The 25,500-nt window shown below is 34.3% G+C and overlaps 1 protein-coding gene across 3 annotated transcripts in view; it reads right to left on the minus strand.

Moving 5' to 3' along the window:
- Positions 1 to 25,500, minus strand: part of LOC149076245 (cubilin-like) — a 337,914-nt gene that overhangs the window by 43,340 nt on the left and 269,074 nt on the right. The window contains exon 1 of one of the 3 annotated variants that reach the window (XM_089243818.1): positions 14,102 to 14,577. The exons of the other annotated variants lie outside the window; for them this stretch is intronic. The gene's annotated coding sequence lies outside the window, so the exon portion shown is untranslated. Of the gene's footprint in view, positions 1 to 14,101; positions 14,578 to 25,500 lie in introns of those variants that run through there. 3 annotated transcript variants of the gene reach the window in all.

The raw sequence follows: 25,500 nt of genomic DNA on the forward strand, positions 1-25,500 counted from the left end.
ATCATATGGATGGAGGGTCTGGATCAATGGTCATTCCAGCAATCACTATGATAGAGGACGGCTTCGCCTTCCAAAAGGCCGATAGTAGCCAGCTAGCGATAGTAGCCAGTCGGTGAGTGCCCCTACCAACCTGTTCCTGAGAGGTGCTCTTAACAACAGGAGTGCTCCTACGAACCTGCTCTGGAAAGGTGTTCCTAACAACAGGAAGGATTCCTAGCCGCCAGTGACCTGCAGAATATGCGGGAAAATAAATTCCGTCTTCATTATGGACAAACCTCCATGCTCGCCTTTTCGAGCTTCAACCGTAGTTTGCATAAATAGACAGAACGATAATATGTAAGTTTTTTTTATTTAAATCATTGTAAAGCGATGTTGTTGTTTTTTTTGTCTCGGAAAATCTAACCTTCATTTGGTAGATGTTTGTATTTATCTGTATAACCTTTTTAATTGTTAAAAGGTAGCTACCTACACCCTTATTTTCTACTGTTAAAAATTAAATATCTTCTTTTCCTTAAAATTTGACTCTGATTTACTTGCTCATGAAAGTGTTGTGTTGTTTTCCTTCATCTAATGAATTGCTTAACCCCTTGTCTTGATCCGGTAATATTTATTCGAACCTGGGTGAATGGATTCCAATTTTGAATCAAAGAAAAATATAAATTCAAGAAGAAAAGGATCAAGACAGAATGGTGCCGTGACCAGGATGTTCCGGCTTGAACATGAGTTTGATAGTTGCTGGGAGAAAAATTCCCACTTTGCCCGCTAGGGGGAGAACTGCACCGTTGTATAGCGATAAGTTAAAATATCGGATACTGATTTCCCTGTCAACTCCTGTGTTCTGCTGGAAAGCAATATTCGTCACCTTTCAAGTATATTTGTGTCCCGTTCAGTGAACATGGTTTTGCCAAATCGTGAAATTTTTGTAAAAGTGGCGAATTTCACTGACCAACCTGTGACCCTAAATAAGTCGATGAAGCTAGTTTCTCTTCTAGATGAAACTCATTTTGAATCAAGCGAAACCGTTGCGTCCGTAGATACTGTTCACGATACTGAAGGAATTATCTCAGACTCCTTCGATGTGTGGGGAAGCGAGCAGCTAGACCTTTCCCATTTAGATGATTTTCAAAAGGAAGAACTCACGAAGTTGTTGAATCAGTATCCAAAATTGTTTGCGAAATCTGTAAAAGATCTTGAAGGCTGCGACACATTGTATCATACCATTCCGTTGAAGGACTCTATTCCTGTTCGACAGAAGCCATATAGAGTACCGTTTCATTTAAAACAAGAACTAGACCAACAAATAAAAGACCTCCTAGAAGCAGGTATCATTACCGAATCTACAAGCCCATATAGTGCGCCAGTCTGTTTGGTAAGGAAAAAAGATAACTCTTTCCGGCTGGTCACTGATTTCAGGAAATTAAACGAGAAAACGTTAGACGATTCGTTTCCACTTCCAAATATTACGGAGCTTGTGGATTCTCTACATGGGGCACACTATTTTTCCACATTAGACTTGACATCAGGGTATTTTCAATGTGCGATACATCCTGATGATGTGTACAAGTGTGGTTTTAGCACACCTGATGGTCATTATATGTGGTTAAAAATGCCTTTTGGACTGAAGTCTGCTCCAGCCACATTTTCTCGTTTGATGCAAATTGTTTTAGCAAATTTGTCCCCATTCAAAATTGCTTGCTATTTAGATGACATCGTCGTCTCATCATCTGATTTTTCATCCCATCTCGAAAAGCTCAAGATCTTATTCGACAGACTTACACTACACAAGCTAAAATTGAAACCTTCCAAGTGCATCCTTGCGAAACAAAATATAACATTTTTGGGGTTCCATATTTCTAAGGGTGAGGTGTCCCCAGATAAGGCCAACCTGAGAGTTGTACAAGCTTTTAAATGCCCCGAAACTAAGAAACAAGTAAGACAATTCCTCGGTCTCACCAATTTTTATCGAAAATTTATAGTAAACTATGCCGAGAAAGCCTTGCCCTTGACCAACTTAACAAAACAAACGACTTCCTTCAATTGGAACGAAGAAGCTCAAAACGCATTCGAAACCTTGAAAGAAGCACTCTTGAAAGAACCAGTACTTATGTTACCAGATTTCACAAAAAATTTCACACTAACAACCGATGCCTCTCAACACACCTTAGGCGCGATTCTGTCACAACCAGATGCATTGGGTCATTTACACCCTATAGCGTATGCTAGTAGGAAGTTAAAGGGCGCCGAACTCAATTATTCCACCTTTGAGAAAGAGATGCTCGCTGTGGTTTGGGCTTGTTCCCACTTCAAATACTATTTGATGGCACGAAAATTCACTGTTATTTCGGATCAAGCATCCCTCAGTAAAACCTTACATTTGCGAGATCCCACAAGTAGAATTGCTCGTTGGATCATGGCTTTGGCGCAATTTGACTGCGAAATAGTTCACCGTCCCGGTAAGCTGAATGCTGCGGCTGATTACTTGTCAAGAGAAGTTAATAATATAAATATCACTCAGATTGAAGTCGAACCTATTTTGCGACAAAGAATTATTAACTTACAATCTTCCGATGCCAAATGTTCCAGAATTATGGACGATTTGAAGTCTGGTAAAACACCGAAACCAAACAAGATGTTGTTTTTCATCCAAGACAATTGTTTATATTGTACTGCTAGGAAACCTAAAAATAGGTTGGACCGATTAACAAAAATTGTCGTTCCTTCGGAACTGACCAAACATATTTTGGATATGAATCATTCTTCGCCAGATGCAACTCATTTGGGTTTAACCAAAACATTATCTAGGATAAAATCATTATACTTTTGGCCGGGAATGTATTTTCAAATTAAATCTTTTGTTTCTAAATGCCAGTCCTGTTTGAGTCGACGAGGACATGTGACCAACCCCATGGCACCACTTCAACGCCTAGAAGTTTGTGAGCGGCCTAATCAAAGGGTTGGGTTCGATGCAATCGGTCCACTCCCAGTGACACCAAATGGTAACAAGTACATTTTATGCTTCTGTGATGCTTTCACCAAATATCCAGAGGCGTATGCGGTGAAGTCTATTGATTCGGCGACTGTGGTTGAGATTTTAGAAAAATATATTTGCACTCACGGTGTACCCGAGTCTATTGTCACTGACCGTGGCGCAAATTTCATTTGTGAGGCAATGCAAAAGGTATACGAGAAATTGGGAATTCACAAATTAACCACCACCGCTTATCGACCTCAAAGTAATGCTGTTTGTGAACGTATGAATGCCAAACTCATAAATTCGTTAAGTCATTTGGTCAACCAAACTCATTCCGACTGGGATCGTCATTTACATTTTGCCCTGTTGGCCCACCGTGTTTCAATACATTCATCCACAGGTGAAACACCTGCTTTCTTAACGTACGGAAGAGACCTGAATATTCCCCATCAATTGCTAACTCAGCCTCCTTCTCGTTCATACTCAGACACACAGGAATTTGTGCAGGACTTACATCATAGGCTATCAACATCATTTAAACTGGTAAAAGAAAATTTAGTAAAATCTGCAGAACTTCAGGAAAATACCAGATTAAAGGTAGCAAAAGTCAAAAATCTCAATATTGGTGACCTGGTTTTGTTGAATACTCCTCATATTGGCCCTAATGCCTCTCGGAAATTCAATAAGCCAAATAAGGGTCCCTACGTCATTCTTCGTAAATTTGGTCCGGTCAACTACGAAATTGCACTTGTAGGTGATTCCACAAAGAAGCTTAGAGTTCATGTTGACCGAATAATACGAATTCCTAACACATCTATGGACACTTCTCAGTTAAATGGTCAACCTCCTGACAGTGAAGGGATTAGGAACACAAGTTCAAGTCAAAGGGATGTGCCATATAATCTGAGACCACGTGATGCTGCTGGTTTTGTACAGACAGCTTGAGTTGTATATTCTTGTACCTTAAAATGATGTTTATACTCATTGGCACAGAATTCTTTTATATATTATTATTAGTATTCGTAAGTTATGTCCCTAAATTTGTATATATTCAGTTGTTTGAGAAAGTTTCGTTATTTTGTAAATTTGTGGATCCATATGTGTCACACGACAATGATATTTTGTTTTAATAAGATCCAATGAAAACTGTTTACATTTTTATGAATGTGTGTGATGATTTACATACTATGTTAGTTATGTCATGAAACAATGATAATGCATTTCATGAAAATGCAGATGTGGAATGTGTAGGATAAGGGTTATAGAGAAAACCCTTATCAAGCTATGATTGATTGTTATTAGGAAGAATTAAGATAATGTGTTTATAGTCAAATTTTTTTTCCTTATGCAATTATATGTCAAGTTCAGTGTTAACTAGATTGTTGAGCTAGTAACAGATAAATCGATGTACCGCAGAGATTACATAATACGAGTTGTGCTTACATATACACCGTTCATATCTGATATTATTGTTGGCATTATTCCTAAGTAGTGTTTCAATTGGCCATTGAACACTTCCTTGATGAGAATGCTTCTTGCGATCGGGGCAGTCAATCAGTGATGTTGCGGTGATTGGACCTACAATAGACCAAATTCAATAAATTATGTGTTGCATTGTGTTGTCCTCCATATCCAACCAGCACAGTATCAAGGCTTCACTTCTTCCTTATCAGTAGCTGCATCCTTATCGACGAGAATGATACTAACGTATCAAAATCAGATTGGAAAATTGTAAGCATTGAACTGTACACATGTGTTTTGAAACTCTCGCACATCGTTTTTATGTTTAATAGTGTGTAGCGATTGTGTCCCTACTGAAGAACTTCACGTATATTCTCACATTTATATATGAATATGTATATGCACGTAGTTTTGGTTTGTCTTCACGTATTTTCTGGTGTTGTATATATATATTTTTTTTTTTGTATTTTAGTATATATATATTTCACTCCCTATCATCTTCCACATTTGCCTGATGAGCCATACAGATCATTGTGTAATATGCATATTAATTAGATTCGTGTTTCTCACTTTGGCTTTAACGTAATCTTTTCGCCCTCGATTGTAACATTTAACGTGTTAGGGATCTCATAATTTAAGGCTAGCTTTTGCCGTTCTTCGCGTGGAATTTTCATTCTGAAAATTCTGGGGAAACCGAAGGGAGTATGTTATGTTGAATTGTCAAAATTCATCATAACATTACATTAACTTAATCTTAAAATAGTTTTAATTGTAGAGAAAAGAAAAGATTATTATATTGAATAGATTTTGCCTTATGTTGTATTTGTACAGTGGAATCTTACATAATTAATCATTTGATTATACCTATATTTAATTGTATATATTATGGTACATATAATAATAATAATAGTGGAAAGCAAAATCTATTCTATAGAAAGTTTAGGCCTTAAGATACAGTTGTACACGGTACTGCTGCCTTGGGGCCCCAGATGAGAAACACGGGTTGAATTACAAAGGGTTGTAAGAGAGTGAAAGAGATGGTCATCGAGCCATATAAGGTAATGTTTGTTTTTCAGGGGGTGTGACTAAGGGTCCTTGGCGAGAAGAATTTCTCCGAAGATCTTAACGGTCCCCTTAAGTTTTCCCTTTTTTTTTCTGTTGTACCTCGATTCCCCCTCTCTCTCCCTTCTTCGCCAACGGTAAATTAAAACGCCGAATAATTCCCTTCAGGACCTGTACTCAGTACAATTTCATATAGTTTTGGATCGCCAAGGGGCCTTTTTAACTTACCCTCTGGGAAAATTCGCTCGCAGTCTCGGGAGATGATTTCTATCAAGTTTTTCGAGAATTCTACGCTACTGTCGGAGGAGAGTTTTTTTTGCTCTCGCTTGTAATTGAAGCTTGCGCGAGTTATATATGTTCGTTCGCTGGTGATTTGAATTTACTATGTGCCTCGAGTATTCACGACTCCTGTGTTCTCGAGTAAATCGCGTGCGTCTACCGCTATGTGCTAATCAATGTGTGTACAATCGTTAAGATTGTACGAAAGAGCAGAAATCATATGGATGGAGGGTCTGGATCAATGGTCATTCCAGCAATCACTATGATAGAGGACGGCTTCGCCTTCCAAAAGGCCGATAGTAGCCAGCTAGCGATAGTAGCCAGTCGGTGAGTGCCCCTACCAACCTGTTCCTGAGAGGTGCTCTTAACAACAGGAGTGCTCCTACGAACCTGCTCTGGAAAGGTGTTCCTAACAACAGGAAGGATTCCTAGCCGCCAGTGACCTGCAGAATATGCGGGAAAATAAATTCCGTCTTCATTATGGACAAACCTCCATGCTCGCCTTTTCGAGCTTCAACCGTAGTTTGCATAAATAGACAGAACGATAATATGTAAGTTTTTTTTATTTAAATCATTGTAAAGCGATGTTGTTGTTTTTTTTGTCTCGGAAAATCTAACCTTCATTTGGTAGATGTTTGTATTTATCTGTATAACCTTTTTAATTGTTAAAAGGTAGCTACCTACACCCTTATTTTCTACTGTTAAAAATTAAATATCTTCTTTTCCTTAAAATTTGACTCTGATTTACTTGCTCATGAAAGTGTTGTGTTGTTTTCCTTCATCTAATGAATTGCTTAACCCCTTGTCTTGATCCGGTAATATTTATTCGAACCTGGGTGAATGGATTCCAATTTTGAATCAAAGAAAAATATAAATTCAAGAAGAAAAGGATCAAGACACAATTACCTCATGTACCTGTGGAGGAATTGGCTAAATGCACTCCATGGTTATAAAGCAAAACAATCATATCTTTCATTGAGACACACGCTATACAATATTTGACGGCAATGCTAATCTTCGAACTTCATTCTGTCCATCTTCTTCAACCATTAACAGGTCCGAATCGGAGTCCGACATTGTAGCTCTTGGAATGATTCGCGATGGAGGGAATCTTCCTTTGGATTATTTTTCTTGATCGCTAACGATTAATTGGATACTCTTTGGTAATCTTTGTCTCTTTGGCTTGTCTTTAATTATTTGTTGTTTCCAGTAAATCGAGTTTTCGCCAGTGCAGCCGTGAAGGTGAAGATTTTCCGTGAATTTACATGATTCTGTAATGGAGGGTATTCTCCGCCCCCTCTTTACCGTATTTACATGGATTTGATGTTCTAAGTTTAAAGCGTTCTAGGTAAGAGAGGGGGAAGGATCATGTCTTCATAGCCTACATGACACTGACACACACCTATATTAGCTTTACCCTAAGTAACACAGTAGTATTTCTCATTCAGATCTTGTTTCTGAAACAGAACTTTCAATTTTATGGAACTTCGTCAAAAATGTTCTACTCTGGCAGAAAACTTTATTATATCGGATATTCATAAGTACGGCAATAAGTTATAAGCGATATTTTTAACATTATTTTGGTACTGCAGGTTCATTGAGACGGAAAAACGTTCGTTATAACCGATATTTCGTAGCATCCGGTCCGTTATGAGTGGGCTTGACTGTAATGATAACAAAAAACCCTTCAAATTCTATCTACAGTCGACGCTACTTATTAAAAACACGCATAATGTCATCATTCGGGTGTTGTTAGCACTTTTCAAAAGAACGGAATGGACCAATATCATAACGTGGGGAAAAATTGATTGAACATTTTGCAACCATTTATGTAGGAGGAAAAAAATTGTCCAGTTTTACCAATATTCGTTTACCATACGTCCGGTTCTACCAAACTGGAAGTAGGGTCAGAGTACATGCAAACGGAATGTTTTTCTTTGGATATAGTTATCATTCGGTTATCGTTACCAGGAACCCAGAGTCCTGATGTGATCGCATTAAGCGGCGTGGACTGAATAATTTGAGTTTTTTCCCTCGAAAGCCATTTATTCGTCAACTTAGGTACCGAGTGATGTATGGCCAAGTTATCATCTCGGTCATAAAATATGTTTTTCGATCAGTAACGCGGGTATGTGATAATTCTTTCGAAATTGTTAAGGTACTTCCGATTGCCTACGTGCACGAAACTACGTCCGAACAATTTGTGAAATTGTTCAAAATCTTTACGAGGAATTTTGCGAAGGCATTAGGAGGAGAGTTTTCAAAGTACGTTTATTTATGGTTGCATGTACATAACAGGAACTCCCGTCACGTAGAGGGCGATGTTCTCGCAGTGTCAAATTTATGACAAGAGCGGAAATATCTCGGAAGATAGCGCTAATGGACTTCAAGTACTTTGTGGAAGATATACCACGAAAACACACGGACGACAAAACTCTGTATTATTAAGAAGAAAAGAAGTAGGTCATTACAAAGTGATATGCTATATCTCTTTTGAAAACACGCTTAGCCATACTGACAAAGTAGGACAGTCGTTTTATTTGTCTTGCTGCATTTACAATAGCACCCTATCGACGTCACTTGATTTTAAAATTTAAATTTTTAATTACTTTATTACAGAACTATGCATAAACATTTGACAGAATGTATACATTAAGAACTTGGTAAAACATCGAGGTTTTAACGTTACCCCGCTTATGATAGGAATAGGAATTTATTACTGTATTTTCCCGTGTTTAGTGCGTCATACTTAAATTAAAAAACCCCTTATAAAGTCATTAACAAAATTTTCTTATGGATACAGAGGTCTAAATCAAGGTATGTCTTGAACTTGGAGAAGCAACCCAGATGAAATCAGATATGCTACCGTAGACAACAATGCCTTCACTTCTTCTGAGGCCTCCTCTACAGAGATTGTTGTGCAACAATTTCAACAAATCAATTTTCAACGAATGATAATGATGAAAATAACTTCCGAGATATTAATCGTATCCAACGTAAGGTTTCTCACAATAGTTTCGCACAACCACCCGAGTTCACTGAAAAATATTTTAACGCAGTGAAACAATCGAAAAGTTTGTCCAAATTATTAAGAATGTAGAGAAGAATTTTCTACATAAGAAGAAGGGTTTCTAAATGAAAAACAGAGAAATATTTATATTTAAAAAAAAATCCTAATATTTGAAGGTGTTTTCTTTCCTCAGCCAAATTTGAAGGAATAAGGTTGAGTTACGATAGAAGCGTACTGGGGAACGCTGCTTGGGGTATTATTGTACGGGATTTTGAATGAATTCTGGGGTTGCTTAGAATAGTGTTACAAAATACTGTGGGTGTTTGAGCAACTACTGTGTCCCCAGTTCTGTCACCACTGTGAAGGTCTGTGGCATAGGGCCCTCAATCAAACAGTGAGGAGAGTTGAGGGAGTATTAACAATTTTCGCAAATTTTGAAATTATACTTTCATCAATTCTGAATTTTCGTTACTTCTGGAATTATTTCTCTCATTAGTTCTTATTATTTCATTCATCAATTTTCAATTTTTTTTAATTGATTAATTTTCAATTATTTTACTCCCCGCTTCTTATTTTTTTTCATCAATGTTGGAATTTCAATAATTCCGTAATTATCATTTTAAAATCTCCAGAGTTAAAAAATGATAATTTTAATCAAAAAATTATCATTTTTCAACTCTGGAGTTTTTCTCATTCCAATTAATTCCTATTTTTCATTAATTATTTTTTTTTTTGTCTTTTAGGAATATTTTTTTGTTTAGATATTCGCTCGTGTACATAGGACGACATAGGCTGTTAAAGAATTGAAAATTGGATGGAAACCTCGTAGTATACGCAAATTAATAAGGTAGAGTGAATATATCACTTATATTCCATCTATTAAATCAAAATTACTAGTTAAGTCACTGCGTCAACAAAACAACTTTTATTCGGTTCTCATGACTGACAGTATATTTACATAAAATGCGAAAGAAGTAATTCAGGAAAATAAATTAGGAAATAGTCAATTGGAATTGATTTCACTGCTAACGAAGCCACTTGAGGTTAATTCGATGGGAAAAATTGTTTTCAATAACTTCTAGTGGAAGATATATCCGGACAAAAAAGAAATTAATCAAGCGAAACGTTCCGTACATTCATCTGCAAAAACTAGATATCATTTGCATATTTTTCAAAACCAAACGTATTCTAAATGCAAATAAATAATCGAGAAAAAGAGCATACCCCCTAAAGGATATATGTATTGATTGCTGAAATATTTCGCTTTGTAAGTCAGCACCTGCAGCCTTCTGCATTTTTCTTGATGCCTTGACATTAAAGAGAAATGTCGAAAGAATAAGAAAAGAGGGGGAAAATCTTCCGTAAAAGAATAAAACCATGGAATATGTGCTCGTGGAAGTTGTTTAAGGAATGAGGGGGAATAGAAGAAAAAATTTCTTGAGGAAAAAAAATAGCATTAAATTCCGACGGACATCCGCTACGACAATTTCAATCCATTCTTACATCGCTCTAGAGTCATTTAATGCTAGAGAATATTTTCTTTCCCAAAAGAAGTTGATATCGTAAAACTTTGAGCTCGTTTCTTAAGAAATGTGGTAGAAGAATAAGGGAAGAAAAATAAGAGGGGAAGAAAATTTTCAACATAAAACATTCTCCAGGAAAAAAGCATATAAAAGTATACATTTTTTGTTTATTTTTGGTAACTGAGTTAACGTTTTCCGTGCTTGAAAAAAAAAAGAAAGAAATGAAAAAGCAACGCCTGAAATGAAAAAAAAATCAAAATTTTGGAGATTGTGTTTCATCCATAATTTTCCTGTCGTCAGAGGTTTATGAGATTCCCTAATTTGAACAATTTTTCTTATTAGCAAATTCTTTTAGGTCAGTTTAATTAGTTTTTATTACAAAAACTTGAGTGAGAAGTTGAATTTTTAACTTTGAAAAGTTTAGCTGTTCATATGTATAAGTGAAATTTATTGCCAAATAGCATGAGCAAACTAGACGAAAAAATATTTACAGGTTTATTAAAAATATTTATTTATAAGAATGTATTTCAAAATTCAATAGCATTTCATTGTCAATAAAAAAATTAAGTTGTTTATAATCGTTTTCAAGAATTTTAATGCATTTTATATTAGTTCATTCGAGACAAATTTCCGAAATTTATGACAAGTCACTTTTTTTTAGGTTACATTTCTATTATTTTATCTCTATCAACTGAAATCACTGTATCGCTCAAATTCCCATTTTTTATATTTCGAGTTTCTTGTTGGATGATTATTAAATGAAATTATAATGAAAGTTTCCCAATTTTTCTTCCATCTTCGATGTATCATGGAAATGTTTAAAAAGTTAAAAAATATGTTCAAAATATATTATCCATGAATATTATCTATAAAGTACATAAAAATAGCGTATTATATGTTCGCACATTGTTCAATTTTAAATTATTGAAGTTAATTTTTGTCTTTCTTGGTTTCTGAAATCACTATTAGAATTACGCTGATCTTGCAAAATTAAAACATGAAAATTTTCGAATGTGTCAAAATAATGCAGTTTTTATTGATACAAACGGAATATCTTCTCTTAATCATACCAGCGTGATGTAAAAAAATATATCAATAGATCGGTGAAAAGTAATGAATAAAAAAACTAAAATTATATTTGATGTATATATTTTGATAAAATATATATTATAATCATATATAATTGGCCCGAAATTTGCCAAAGTCCTCATTGCAGAAAAAATCGGACTTTGGCCAGCCATTACGTGAATTGGCCGAAAATCCCTGGCAAAAGCTCGATGATGTAAAACGGACGGATTTGGTAGGAACCAAATCCATTTTTGTTAATCGCCAGCGTGTGACACATGTCTATACATAACAACTATATTGGATTAGCTCCATGTGACGAGAAAAAAGAAAGTGATATTTTTCAGAAAAAAAAGACAAATTAAAAAAAAAATTTAAATATGTTTATTTAAAAATACTAAATAAACATAGTTTTTTCTGCAAAAATGTTTGAGAAAAAAAATGATTTACGTATCGTAACTGCGGTTTGATGCGTTGCCATAATAAACGAGGACATAATTATCACGAAAAAATACTCCAACTGACGATGATACCGAATCATGTCTTTTGTTATCGGGCTTGACCCGGGATCACCGGCCACTTCTCAAATTGGCCGGCAAATTTCTGAATTTCGGACATTTGCTGGGTCAATATGTAACGAAATTGGCCAATTCACGCAGTGGCTTGCCCCGACGTGTATTGGCCAATTTCAGCTATAGAAGTAACACACACACACACACATATATATATAATATTTAATTGTATAAAATCTATGCAGAAAAATGCATGAAAGTGCATAAAAAAATATAATTTATATATATATTGTACAATTATATATTATATATATAGTATTATCTTTTATACAATATATATTACGCGAAAGGAATTACCGTATTTTTCTGTTTCTTATCTGCATGGAGTTATTGGTCGCGTTTATGTAGAAAAAAATGTATATTTTTTTTAATTGGCATCTATAGCTATTTTAAGTCTTAAAAAAACTATTTTAATAATTTTTTTTTCAAGGATTTACTTCTATTCGAAGCTTTTAGAAAATAGTTGGAGACAATTCGCAGCGGAATATAAATACGCACTAAAACTTCCAATGTTTTTTTTCTTTACGAATAGATAGAGGAAAAAACGATATGATGATTACATCAAATTTCATGTAATTTCAATGCTAGAAGGGATTTTACCTATATTATTCAGTGAGCACAAATAAAATGATTGTCTTTCAAAAGTCATGTCTTTGAAAAAAAAATACAAACTCAAAAATTATATTTCATTGCATTCATGCCAGTTCATTCAAATTAATTTCTAATACACACTATTATGACTACTAAACACATGCAAAAACAAGTTCATGATTACCATAATTTATTGAAACATTGATTTTTCTAACACAATTAAAGTTATAAATGCAAATTGCAATCACATCTACTTTTTTAATAGATTCCTGATCTGAAGTTTGATTACTGGCAAAATACGCATTTCATCACGATTAATTTTCTCAGTTTATGAAAATCTGTATTCATCCCTGAGGTATCGTTACTTTTTAGTTTACACGTATACACATAATAGAAATCATTAAAACTTATATCGGAGTTTATAAAAATTTTGTTGAAAAAAGAATATCTAATGAAGAATTAAGTATGAGTCTCAGAAAGAGACTTAAAAGTTTGTGTATTTATTGATTGAATTAATTTTAATTTCCTTAAGAACACAAATCTAAAGAGAAGCATATTAAAAAATTTTTGTTAATATTTCAATGCCTTCAAGCGTCAATTTTTATTATAAAAAAAATCTTAATGAATTCAAAAATGATTTAGGTGAAAATAAGTGTATTTTTCTTTCTTATTTTGATTAATAGAAATTATCGAAACCCTTGACGCTTTTCATCATTTTGAACTGATCTCAAATAAATATATTCATTTGAACCATTTCATCTCGAATTTTGACATAAATGAATGAAATTAAATGTGGGAAATAATTCAAATAAGAATTTTTACATTTAATTGAACTTAACTGTCGTTTATAAATTTAAAACTACAATAATATGAATCATCACATTTTTTTCAGGCTCGTATACTGCTTGGTTTCAATCAAGGCACTAGTATAAACGCTTTAATTTGGTGTTTCGGAAAAAAAATTAACGGAAAAATAATATCTCAATTGTTCTTAACCCATTATTTATTATTGTCTCTTTTTTCGGTACTTTTCATTTCTAATTAATCAGTGGAATTTTTAGTTTTGATAGCTGTACCTAATTTTTAAACTCACCTCTATATACGTTAAAAACTCAATAAAAAAATTCTGAATTTTCATCTCGAAATGATTAATTATTTCATATAATTAATAATTTTAATTTAATAAAAAACTTTCCCGAAATAGTTTTTCTTCATATTTCCTTCTAGTTATCATTTTTATGTTATTTTTTTTTGAAAATGTTAAATGATTGTGAGAAGTAATTCATTCAAGTATATTTTCATTTATTTAATGGAACCTCCCCTAACTACCGTTTGTATTTCAGACTTCAACGGTCAAGAATATGAATTATTAATTTTTTTTCAAACTCGTATATTGTTTATTTTGTAAGAGTAATTTTAAGTAAGTAAGAGTTAATTTTTCAACCAAGACATCGACATTAACGCTTTTTTGTTGTTTCATGAAAATTAATTTTTTTGCTGTTTGTATAATTAGTTGTTTGATGAAAATTAATTTATTTTATTTATAATTAATATATAAGAATAATACCTCAATTGTTTGTTCGGATGAAGCCACGCACCTCCACCTCCAACTCCAGTAGGTGTCATCATTGAAACACGCAAGACAGTGAGAGACATTATTTTTTAAAGAGACGCTGCTGATTCAGTCTTTGCCGAGTAGAAATTAATCATCTTCAATATGACAGTCCCGGCGTCACGGCCCTGGAACACGCATATACGAGATTTCTCCCAACAGGTCCGGGAAAACTTGTTCAAATTGATCTGACGAAGAAAGTTTTCCCAAGATTCTTTTTGCTCAACTTGTCTGCATGTAAACGACGATGACAATCAAAAATACGATCAAGAGGATTAAGACAAATCCTACAGCAACCAGCAACATGATGGCGGCGGATGGATTTACGGCTTAATTTAAATAAATATATATATGTATATACGCACGAAAGGGTGTATGAATATTGCTTAAGTGCTTTTAGTGGGAGGTATTGTATCCGCTGGCTTTCAATCGTCGACAATTTGAAAGCCTCATCCGAAGTCCTCCTTGTGAGGGGTTAATAGACTTTTGGGATTCGATTGGAATCTCCGGCGATGTTTGGCTCCAGTTTCGAAGAGGAATTCCGCCAAAACACGAAATTAAAACGCTTTCATATCAAACAATAATTATTGCGCAATGTTCTTTATAAAGTACAAAAATTTTCTGATAAATCAAGATTATTTTAAACAATTTTTTTTTCCCATCGGAGGTAATATTTTGAAGAACAATCATCATTTGAGTACAACCCATAGATACGCATAAGTGTTTGACTATAACATAATAATTAGAAAATCAATGCAGCACTTAAAATTTACTCTAATAAAAAGATGGCGGGTTTTGTTTCCTAGCAAGAACGATAGAATCAATTGATTCATTTTTATTCCAATTATCAATTAAGTTTCAGACTTTCATTAAATATTCATATCAGTCAATAATTGTAATACTTGTAAACGAGAAAAATTTATTTTTAAATAATATGGCTGCTTCTAGTTCTTTACTAAAGGGTAAATGGTTATGATATGAGATGAGATATAAATGTATTTGTCGTTCAACTCTGATGAAGATTTCTCTTACGGGGGATTTTTTCAATTTTCAAATACTATGAAATTTTCTGCGTCTGTGTTCGAGTTTGTTTTCTACCTGTACTAAAAGTATTTTAATATAAACTGCTGGCAGGCATTATATATGCTAATGTTTTCCACTAAAATGTTGTTTCCGCGAACTAAGTTCTGTTAGATAATTAACATATTCTCGAACACCAGTCGCTCAAATGCTTTGAAACTTTGTGTTTCTTTCAACACTATGGTTTTATATACGAGGATTTTTTTATTAGAATCATTTTAAAATTTGTTATGGCACAAAATATGGGTAAATTTTGGGGATTTTTGAAACAGATGCATGTTGTTAAAGTTAAAATTCGAGAAAAAAATAACCATCATTTAAAATCCTAAAAGCTCGTGCCAAATTGAATAAAACTATCCATAGTAGGTACTTGAGAAAAAAAAAATTAAGTGCCTAATAGGGAATAGAAAAGTTTTAAATGTTCCTTAAAGAGGAAGGAGATTTTTCCCACAGGAAAGCATGAGGAAGGCAATATCGTGCAATAACCCCTTAAATGAAAAGAATACAAATATTGAAATATTTATTAATCATGTATATAATACAATTTTAAACTTCAATTTTTTTCTATTTTAGTGCATTATTTCAAAAGTTACTTTTTACAAGTTATGAAAACTAACTCGCAATAACAAGAAATTTTCTTTTCCAACTGCTATAGAACATTTGGAGATTCAAGAAACTGAGTACCATAGAAACAAGTTATATTGGAGAAGACAACCATACTTTTTATGGACAGTTTATTATACAGGGTGTATAGGCAACAGGGCGTATGACATTTTACTGGTGAACCGTTGATCCTAGAGGCATACTTCGAATTAGAAAAAGTATCCAAATAAAGTGTAGTACTCAGATATGTCATTCATGTTGCAAGGTGTTATATAGTCATTTAAATAAAAAATATATACCTTTCCCTTGTGCCACCTCTTGGTGCCAGAAATTTTCGGGATAATTACTTGCTTAGGAATGGCATTTCCAATTTCAAACAAGTACTGACTGCTAATAACTCCATAAATCAAACATATCTATTTTTTTCTTAACTACTGTTTGATACATCGTCTTCTCTATGCCGATCCCTCTGAAAATTAAAACCAATTTATAGCCAAAGTCTCATGTAAATGTAGTGGTTTTTATTGGTTTATTATTATTACTACTATTATTTTTTCATAATAATTCGTTGTGGGTTTCCGCTTAAGCGTATGTTGTTTTTTCCCACGCAATGCTGCCCCACTAATTTATTTATTTTTTCCCTATTAATTTTTTTTAAAATTAATTTCATTTTATTTTGTGTGCAAGAAATGAGATTGTATACCTCCGCCTTTAAAATTGGCTCCACCAAATTAAATAAAGATTCTGATTCTTTCCCTTGTGCCCAAAACCCCAATTGGAAAATTGTTGTTTTGTCTCTCCTGATGCCAAATAAAAAAATTCCACGTTTCTAAGTGCAATATTCACTGAAATATTCTAATTTGAAAAACGGAGGAAAGTTGTAAAGAGAAAAGGATTAAATGCAGGAAAACCGTTTTACCTGCTTTTAGTGCTGCTTTGTATTGAATTATAATTTTATCTAATGTACTAAATATGAATTTCAATCATGAAAATTAGCTTTTCTATAATACAGTTGACGCTCGTTATAACGATCCTCATCGTCCCTTGGAAAATGGACGTATATTGGAAGGTCGTTATATCGAAAGGGGGAAACATACAGGTTATTCTCTATATGAAAATATTTGGAATGGTCGCTATAACGTAGGGTCATTATAACTAGCGTCGACTGTACTTTGCTGCGTGTTTTATATGATATACAGGTTAGTATATGTATTCTGTTGATATGCAGCTTTTTTCGCCAAGGTTTTCTATATATAAAAAAAATCTACGGTTCATTTCAAAATGCAAGTAAAATATAAGAAGTAATCAACCAAGAGGGGAAAAATTTCCTGTGATAATCAAACCTCCCAAAATCGATTTTTAAAGAAAACATGAGACTTTTCTACGGTTAATCAAGAGAAAAAATTGACGATTAGTAAAAATTGTGCCGTTCTCTATCAGGCCGAAAGAAATTCACTCCGTAATAAGTATAACGAAGCCAGCAGAGATATTGGTGGTTGAAATTCTTGATTTTTCTCTGATTTTTGCGTTTTTCGGAAGACGTGAAATTTTTCGAGTTGTTTTGGTGCTTGAGTTGTAATGGTGGAAAAAAAAAAATCAAGCCACCAATACCTTAGCAAACTTGCATTCAGCTTTTACGAGGCTATTTTTTCAGTTTTTTAGAAAGTAGAGAGAAAATTTCCTTAAATGACGATTTTTTGTTAGGGGCACGGATAAAAATTTAAATCTTTGTAATTTTCCCAGGGATAATTTTTCGTGAGTTCAACTATTGCAGAAAAAATTTACTCCATTTGCCGATATTTTTTCATATTATATTTGAATTTCCGATGAACCGTAGAATTTATTTCTATCGGGCACTTTTAGGGAAACACCCTGTATACAGTATCTACAGTGTATACCAAGGCACTCGACCAAGGTAGGGCATACTACCCTGTATACAATAGAAGATTGAGATTCTTGATATATACAGGGTCCATAGAAAACAGTAGGTATGGCATTTTACTGGCAAGCCGTTGATCCTAAGGCAATTGGAATTGGAAAAAGTTTCCAAGTAACGTGTGGTACTCAGATATGTCATTCATGTTTCAAGGGGTTGTATAGTTATAAAAATAAAAAACTAGCTTTTTATACAGACACCAAACTATGTCTACAAAAACACTATCAGAAAGTTGTTTCCCTGTCTCTTCCGAATGCCAACAAAAAATCCCACGTTTCTAAGTGCATCATTCACTGAGATATTAGAATTCGAAAAATGGAGGAAATTTTGGAAAAAAAACAGCGTTAACTGTGTATGCGGGCAAAACGGATTTTCCCCATTTAACGCTGTTTTTCCCAATTTTTCTCCGTTTCTCGAATTCGAATATCTCAGTGAATATTGTACTTAGAAACGTGGATTTGTTTTTCTTTTGTTGACATCAAGAGAGACAGAGGAACAACGTTTTAATTTGGTTTTGGGGCACACGGAGACTGTATAACAAGTCCATTTTTTAAGTTTAATAACTATACAAGTCCTTGAAACATGAATGACATATCTGTGTACCATATTTGGGAACTTTTTTCAATTGGAAGCATACCTTTAGGATCAACAGTTTGCCAGTAAAATGTCCAACCTCCTGTTTGCTATGGACCTTGTGTAACTGTTGAAGACTATGCTATCTAAAATTGAAGTTATCTTAAAGTTACATCATCAATTGATATTTCATTTCATTTGATATTATTTTAGAATAAAATTTCTCAAATCACTATTGCTGAATTTGATACCCAATAGCATATAGATGAAGTTAATTTTCGATATACATTTGAATATCAATATTTATTACAAAAACTTTACAATTAATTTTTCTCCGTGACCTTTTGTTTCAGAAATAAAGATTCAATGTTTTGATACCTAGGTATAATGCGTATCAAACATCCGAATTTTACAAAAATGGTTAATAATTACTAATGTATTAGTCTTTAAATACTTTTGCTTCTCTATTCTTCAGCTAATATAATCCCAATTGAAATTCTATTTAATTTCATTTATAACTAATTTTTCACTAATGATGCAATTATTTATTGCTATACAGGATGGACGGGAGTCCTGGACACATTTTAATAATTAATGTCTAATTAATCAGTTCACATAAAAAGGTATGGTTTGCGCTAGAATGGGCCTACTTGTTTAATAGCAAAGTGTTGGTTAGTTAGATTTTTTGGTTTTTTTGATAAATAAAAAAAAATTAAAGTTTCACTCACAGGTGACGCTGTTAAAAGAAATACTCAACATAACACATGAAATGATACGCAAACAGGGCATAATTAATGTTCATGACAAATTTGAATTACATAAAACTATTACATATCAGTAAGAGCGCCCCGTTCATTTCGAGCTACATTTGAACTGGTAAAGAGGTGCTTATGTGGAAATATCACCCCCTCATTATGTCAGAAACGAATGTTCAAATTTCATAAACTTGGAAATGACGATATAATGTTTACTTTACCCACGTTAATCTATGAATGTCATTTATGACATTCTGATATGAGTTTTGACATGTTTTTCAAGAGAAAAAATACATATTCCAAAAAGGAAAAACATGAATAGCAAAATAAGCATATCCAACCAGCTGATAAACCAAATAGTGAGCATTTGCACATTCATGTCTTTGCCATAAGGGTAAGGGGGATGATATGGTATTTTTATATAACGTTAACTGCCATAGACATGATTTATGCTTGGTTTGTATTGACTTTTATGAGCTATTTTTAGTATTTTTTTTGACAGAATCACCTGTGTGTGAAACTTGATCTTTTTAATTCATAAGAAAAAAAAATCCCTAGGCCATGATGAGTACGAACCACGTTTTTTTTCCGCCAATTGGTTTATTTGTTATTGATTTTTAAAATGTATTTCGTCCACCCTGTATTTTTGTGTTATTGACATTAACAATGGAAATCCCTCTCTCACATTTTATGAAAGATCAGTTATATATTTTTGATCACACAACACACACACTCTCACGCAAACACCGCTTACAAAAAAAGTCCTCTTTTTAAGTTTGTTTGGGGTCCGTTTGTAATCCCACCATCGGCTATTTGGTCGGAGCGTAGGGGCAAAAATTTGAGTGCGGTCTGGTATATGTTTTACAGGAAATTCAAATTGTATGACTCGATACATACAGTTTAACTAAAGCATAAAATTTGATTCATCTCATTGAATATGTGCATTGGTCGTCATTAAAAAATGGTAGAAAATCAGTTGGTATGATATTTCATCATTAAACAAGAGGGAAAAAAAAGTTTGTAAAATATGTCGCCAAACTCTGGAAGGATAATCGAGATTGGTTTCTGGAATGTTCTGTTGCCATAGGAACAATCCGGGAGTATGAATCGGTGGTAAGAGAGAGACAACGAACAGCAAGACAGGTAAGGACATGCAAAGACTGCAGAAAGTGGAAAGTTGGAGAACAAAAAAAAGGGATCCTTCTGGAAGAAAGAACAGAACCCTGAAGAATCTCGAGAGAAAAATTCTTCTCGAAGAAAACAACGAAAAAAGAAGAAAAAAACCCACATTTTTCTTTTCATAATGTATTTTGAGAAGAGATAATAACTTTTCCTTTCCACACCGCTTCTCAATTTTCCAAGTTTCTCTTTTTACTTCCCGTTATAAACGAGAAAGACAAGAACTCACCTGCAAACGATTTTCACTTTTTTTCTTATTTGTTTCCCTAAAGAATATTCAATTAAGCGATTGGAGAAATTCTTCGAAAGAACATTTTATACTTCCCTGTAGGAATATAAACAGCTATGCTGGTGATACAGGTAAAATAGAATACTTTTATATTCCATTACTTATATACTAAGCTCCGACATGAAGACTTAATGTTCTTCTCGTGTTCTTTTTTGGCAGACAAAATGGAATACAAGCAAAGTGAATTTCATTAGCGACTCCATACGTTTCACATCCTCGGAGAATACACCGGATTTTGTCTGGACCGAATAAGGTTCAGTAGACAGGAAAAAAAATGTAGATAATGTTCGAGACATAGGCGGAGATAGACTTGGAAATCTGGAAGGCGGACGGGGGGGGGGGGGGTACGATTACGATGATGATGCCAGTTCATATACTGTATACGCACATGCATTAGATCAGTCGGCTCCACCTTTGACGCTGGGAGGGAAATGCTCCCCATGTTCCCTTCCGTATCCCCAATAATGATCCGAGGACAATGAAATGGTGCTCTGTATACATGAGTAATAGACATTTTTTTTTCCTTTATTCGTGAAGAAAAAGAGGATCATGCGTGATTTTGTGATCACAGCATATAATAATTTCTTAATGTTTTTCCTGACTATTTGGCATTTTAAGCAAATAATGATCGATTTTACTTGGGTAACCCGTAGATAACGAAGTTTTCAACAGCGATCTGATGCGAAATGAATTCAATAAAGAAAACTGTCTCCGTGGGGCTGTCTCCGTGGGGAATTGCACCATCATCCTTGAGAGTGAGTAATTAATAAATTTCATTAAAATTTGTTCCACTAGTTTTATATCAAATATATGTTTTTTTTTTGTGTTTCTTCTTCTTTTGACATCCCTAATAACATCACTTCGCAGTTGTATAAATGCTGTTAATTAGGTGTTTATTATGCTTTTTGAATGTGTGTCCATCAAACACATTGCGCCCGATGAAAGGTTAAGGAACTTTCAAACATTTGATTTATTGCACGCATCACAGTTACTTCAAGTAAGAATTTACAATAAATACACTGTAAATAACCATTAGTGGATATGTATTATTTATTCAAATTTAATAAAATTCAGTTGACGGTTAACTCTTGTGACACAATTTTTTGCGAATACCTAACAATGTTCTTTGTAAACATTTCATCGTCAATCAAATGTTTAAAAATCACAATTAAATAAATACTACGATCCCTTGGATGGATTTTCTTCGTTTTGACAATGTAAGTTTTATGATGTGATGAATAAAATTAAATTGAACTACATTCCCTTAATTGTTTTTAGCAGTGCATTAATGAAGATGAATGATAAAAAAGAATAGGTGAAGGTAAATGGTAAAAAATGAAGAAATATAGATAAGTGATGAAAATAATAATGATGAATACGAAAATATTAATGATAAAGATAAAAATAAGTAAAAATTTGTAAGTAAAATTTAAGGATGAAAATAAATAAAAATAAAGAAGTGAAAAAATGAATGATGAAAAATATTGAATAAAAATTAATATATAAAGAAATATGAATCATAAATATGAATAAATAAAGATGAATGAATGAGAATCATTAATATGTGTATTATTTTCACCAACAATATATCTCGAATGAATAATTTTCGATTATCTAGCTCACAATTATTTATTAGATCACTTACTCATAAATCTGATTAATATAGCTAATTCGTAAGCGAAACACATTTTTAATACCTTTATGAATTGAACTATTAAATACGTACACATAAGTAGAAAGTAATTGTTCATTAAAGACTAAGGAACGGTAATAAAACCTTTATTTCAGTTGTCTGTGTAATTGCAGCGTATCGTAGACTTTTTCTAGGAAATAAAACTATTTGAAGGATTAGCTTTGAAATTTTTATACAGCACGTCGCTAATCTTAGTGTGGTGAAACCAGGAATAGAATTGAAAATAGTCAACTATATAGCTACGGAGTTTTAAGGCTTTATACGTAAAAAAGAGGAAAAAGAGTCCATTTTCTATATCCTATTCGAAACCTAGGTAATAGCAATATAAATAGTTCATCGAAATGTGCTGTTGGCTAGTTGGATGTCATTTTAAACGTTTCGTTATTGGGCAGTTTGGAAAGGATCAGGTGCGATAAAGTCTTGATAGTTAAAGAAAAGAAAAAGGGATTCGGGGAAAGGCAATTACATTCTATTCAATGAAAAAAGAATCGTTATTTGGTACTTGACGGTGCAGTATACAGAGTGTCCCAATTTTATCGTTGGCTAGTAGCTAACATTACATCATTTTTTCAGTCTTTTAAATTAAGAAAATGTATAAAAAAATATAGATAGGCCGAGTCGGCCGCAAGTTTTGACGCGAAAACATTTTTTTTTTGCGCCTTGAATGGCGTGGTAGGTACTGGCATAATTAAATTATGTTGTTATCATCGGGTTTGCTTTTGGAATAGCTAACATACGATACCAATGTCGTCTGTTTTCATTGTGAACTGTTCGAGATATAGTGGAAAAAGATTTTAAGAATCAGGGTGTGGGCGCTTGGTGCCCCCAGAAAAAGATATTAAAACCGGAATAATATTATTGAATGCAACTCTGCAATGTGCATCTGATGATACCATTGCTTTGGCTTGCGTTAAGCACGTTTTGAGATATAGCGGAAAAAAATTCGTTACGAATCAGGGCAGCTGAACTGGTATCCGACCGGGAAGAGATATTGAGACTGGAGTGATATCATTGAATGCATCGCTGCAATTTGGATCTGACGATACCATTGCTTTTGACTCGCGTTGTGTACTTCCTGAGATCAGTGCCGTCTTAACGTATAGGCCCAACAGAGCACGGCCCGAGGGCCTCACAAAAATGCGATCTGGTAAAATTTTCGAGAATTTGCCAATTAGGGCCTAAAAAAAATCACTTGTCTCGGGTTATGCTCTGAAGAAAAACAGTCATACCTGCTTCTCTATTTAGTGAGTGAACAGCCTCTCACGCTAGGCGATTCACGTAGTAAATTCGAAACACGGGCGAAATCACGTTGCGTCGGTTCACGCGCAAAACACCTGCTCCTAAGAAAATAGGGCTGAAGAGCTACTCAGTGCCCTCTCAATGTATGGACTCACTCGTGCTCGGCCCAGAGCGCCTCAACTGCAGAGAGAGCCTTATGAAGATGAGATCTGATAGAAAATTTTGAGAGTAAGCAATGACATTGGTTGGCAAGCTATCTAGGTAGGGACTTTGAAAAATCCCGACCCCTGGGGGGGGGGAGGGGTATGATGCTCTTGAGACGGCCCTAGAGATATTAGCTGAGTGGAAAGGCCACCCTTGGGCTGTCCCATTCAATGCATGTATAAGTTCTGAAGCCGGGTCCTCAACCTAGCGGGAAATGTTACCTTCACATTAACAATGGATACAATGAATAAATAGACTAGAAATGCCACAAATGTATTGAACACGCCCCAATCCTCAAACTTGGCAGTATGGCGCCTAGGCTGAAATCTTTGCGGGGCCAATCTTTTGTAAATTTATAGTTCGAAGAAAACAAAAAATGATGAGAATCATCTCGCCTCCCCCCCCCCTTGGGCTGGAGCCCTGTCAGCTAACCTTTTTAGGGGGCCATCGTATTGAATAACATACCTGCCCGAATCATAGTTTTTCATTGGAATATCTTTTATTAGTATTGAAATACACCTCTTTTCATAAATGGATGAGCAATTAAATTTCGATGAATATCTAGTGAATAAATTTGAATTATCCGTGGCATTTACGTTCGTAAGGATATGACTCAGACTTTTATGACAAATTATATTTCGGGCATTTTCCAGCGATCGGTCATATTTTAGAAATTTTCAAGAAATACATCTTTTTTTTTGTTTCGTCGTTTATCAGCGGAAATTTTAATCTGTGCGTATTGTAAGTGAAGTATGCCATAAAAATGAGTTCTTGTCATTTTCTTTCTTTCGGAATAAGCAACAAAAATTTTGCAGTTTCTGTGGGCACTTCTTTGTTCTGGGAGAATCCTTTTGCTATATGTATATGTTTCTGAAGGAAAACTCTTCATTATATATACTGTATGTACCCCGAGAACGCGCGAAAGATCTTCATTTGAACATTCTAAATCTTCGCGGTCAATGCATGTTTGAATACAGGGAACTTTTGTCAGGAGGAGCAGACTTGGCTTTGCCACCACTCACCGTCATTGTAAAAGTCCAAATCTCTATAATCATGTATTTGCATCATGTTTTGAGAAGTAAACATTTTTTTTTTTATCCCTAAAAATTGACACTGCTTCAAGCTTGGTAGATGCTTCCATTCGTCGCGAGTTCAACGTTTAGAGCAGGCATCTTCAACCCGTTGCTCGCGAGCACCTTGGTGTTCTCTGAACCACCCAGACTACACGATGGACATGTCCGATTTCGCGCTCGCGAACACTTGATTAACGTTCTAATTGAATACCCAGTACTAATTGCATTCGAGGACTGAAAAAACCCTGATTTCATGCATTCGTATGTCAAACTTGCGTAAGGGGGGCTCTTTCTTTTTATGATGATTATAGGCAGTGCTCGCGACTGGAAAAAGGTGGAAGGTCTCTGGTTTAGAGTAAAAAGTAGCAAAATTTTTTCAAGAACTTGGGGGGGGGGGATATGATTTTCCGCACTGATAGTATTTAATATTCAATTATTACACTTCACTCATAGTTAGAAAAATTGATGACAGATGACATACTACACATAAAAGGCATTACACAAAAACAAACTTCACGTTGGGTTTACAACACATAGCTGCACATTCTAACATACACCAATTCGTTGGAAGTTCCGCAGAGGAATATGGACGAGGTTCATTTGTGATTTAGTAGTAGTAGTGGTGCCAGCAATGGTAGCTGGTGCTGCTGGCATCTTGAGGGATTCGCATCATGAAGGCCTGGGTTCGAATCCCACCTGTGAGGCCGTGTTGGTTTCCTGCTTCAGGAGT

The sequence above is a fragment of the Pholcus phalangioides genome, unplaced genomic scaffold (assembly GCF_987345545.1).
Source record: "Pholcus phalangioides strain wild (caught in Gottingen) unplaced genomic scaffold, Ppha-v1.0 ptg000015l_1, whole genome shotgun sequence".
NCBI lineage: Eukaryota > Metazoa > Arthropoda > Arachnida > Araneae > Pholcidae > Pholcus > Pholcus phalangioides.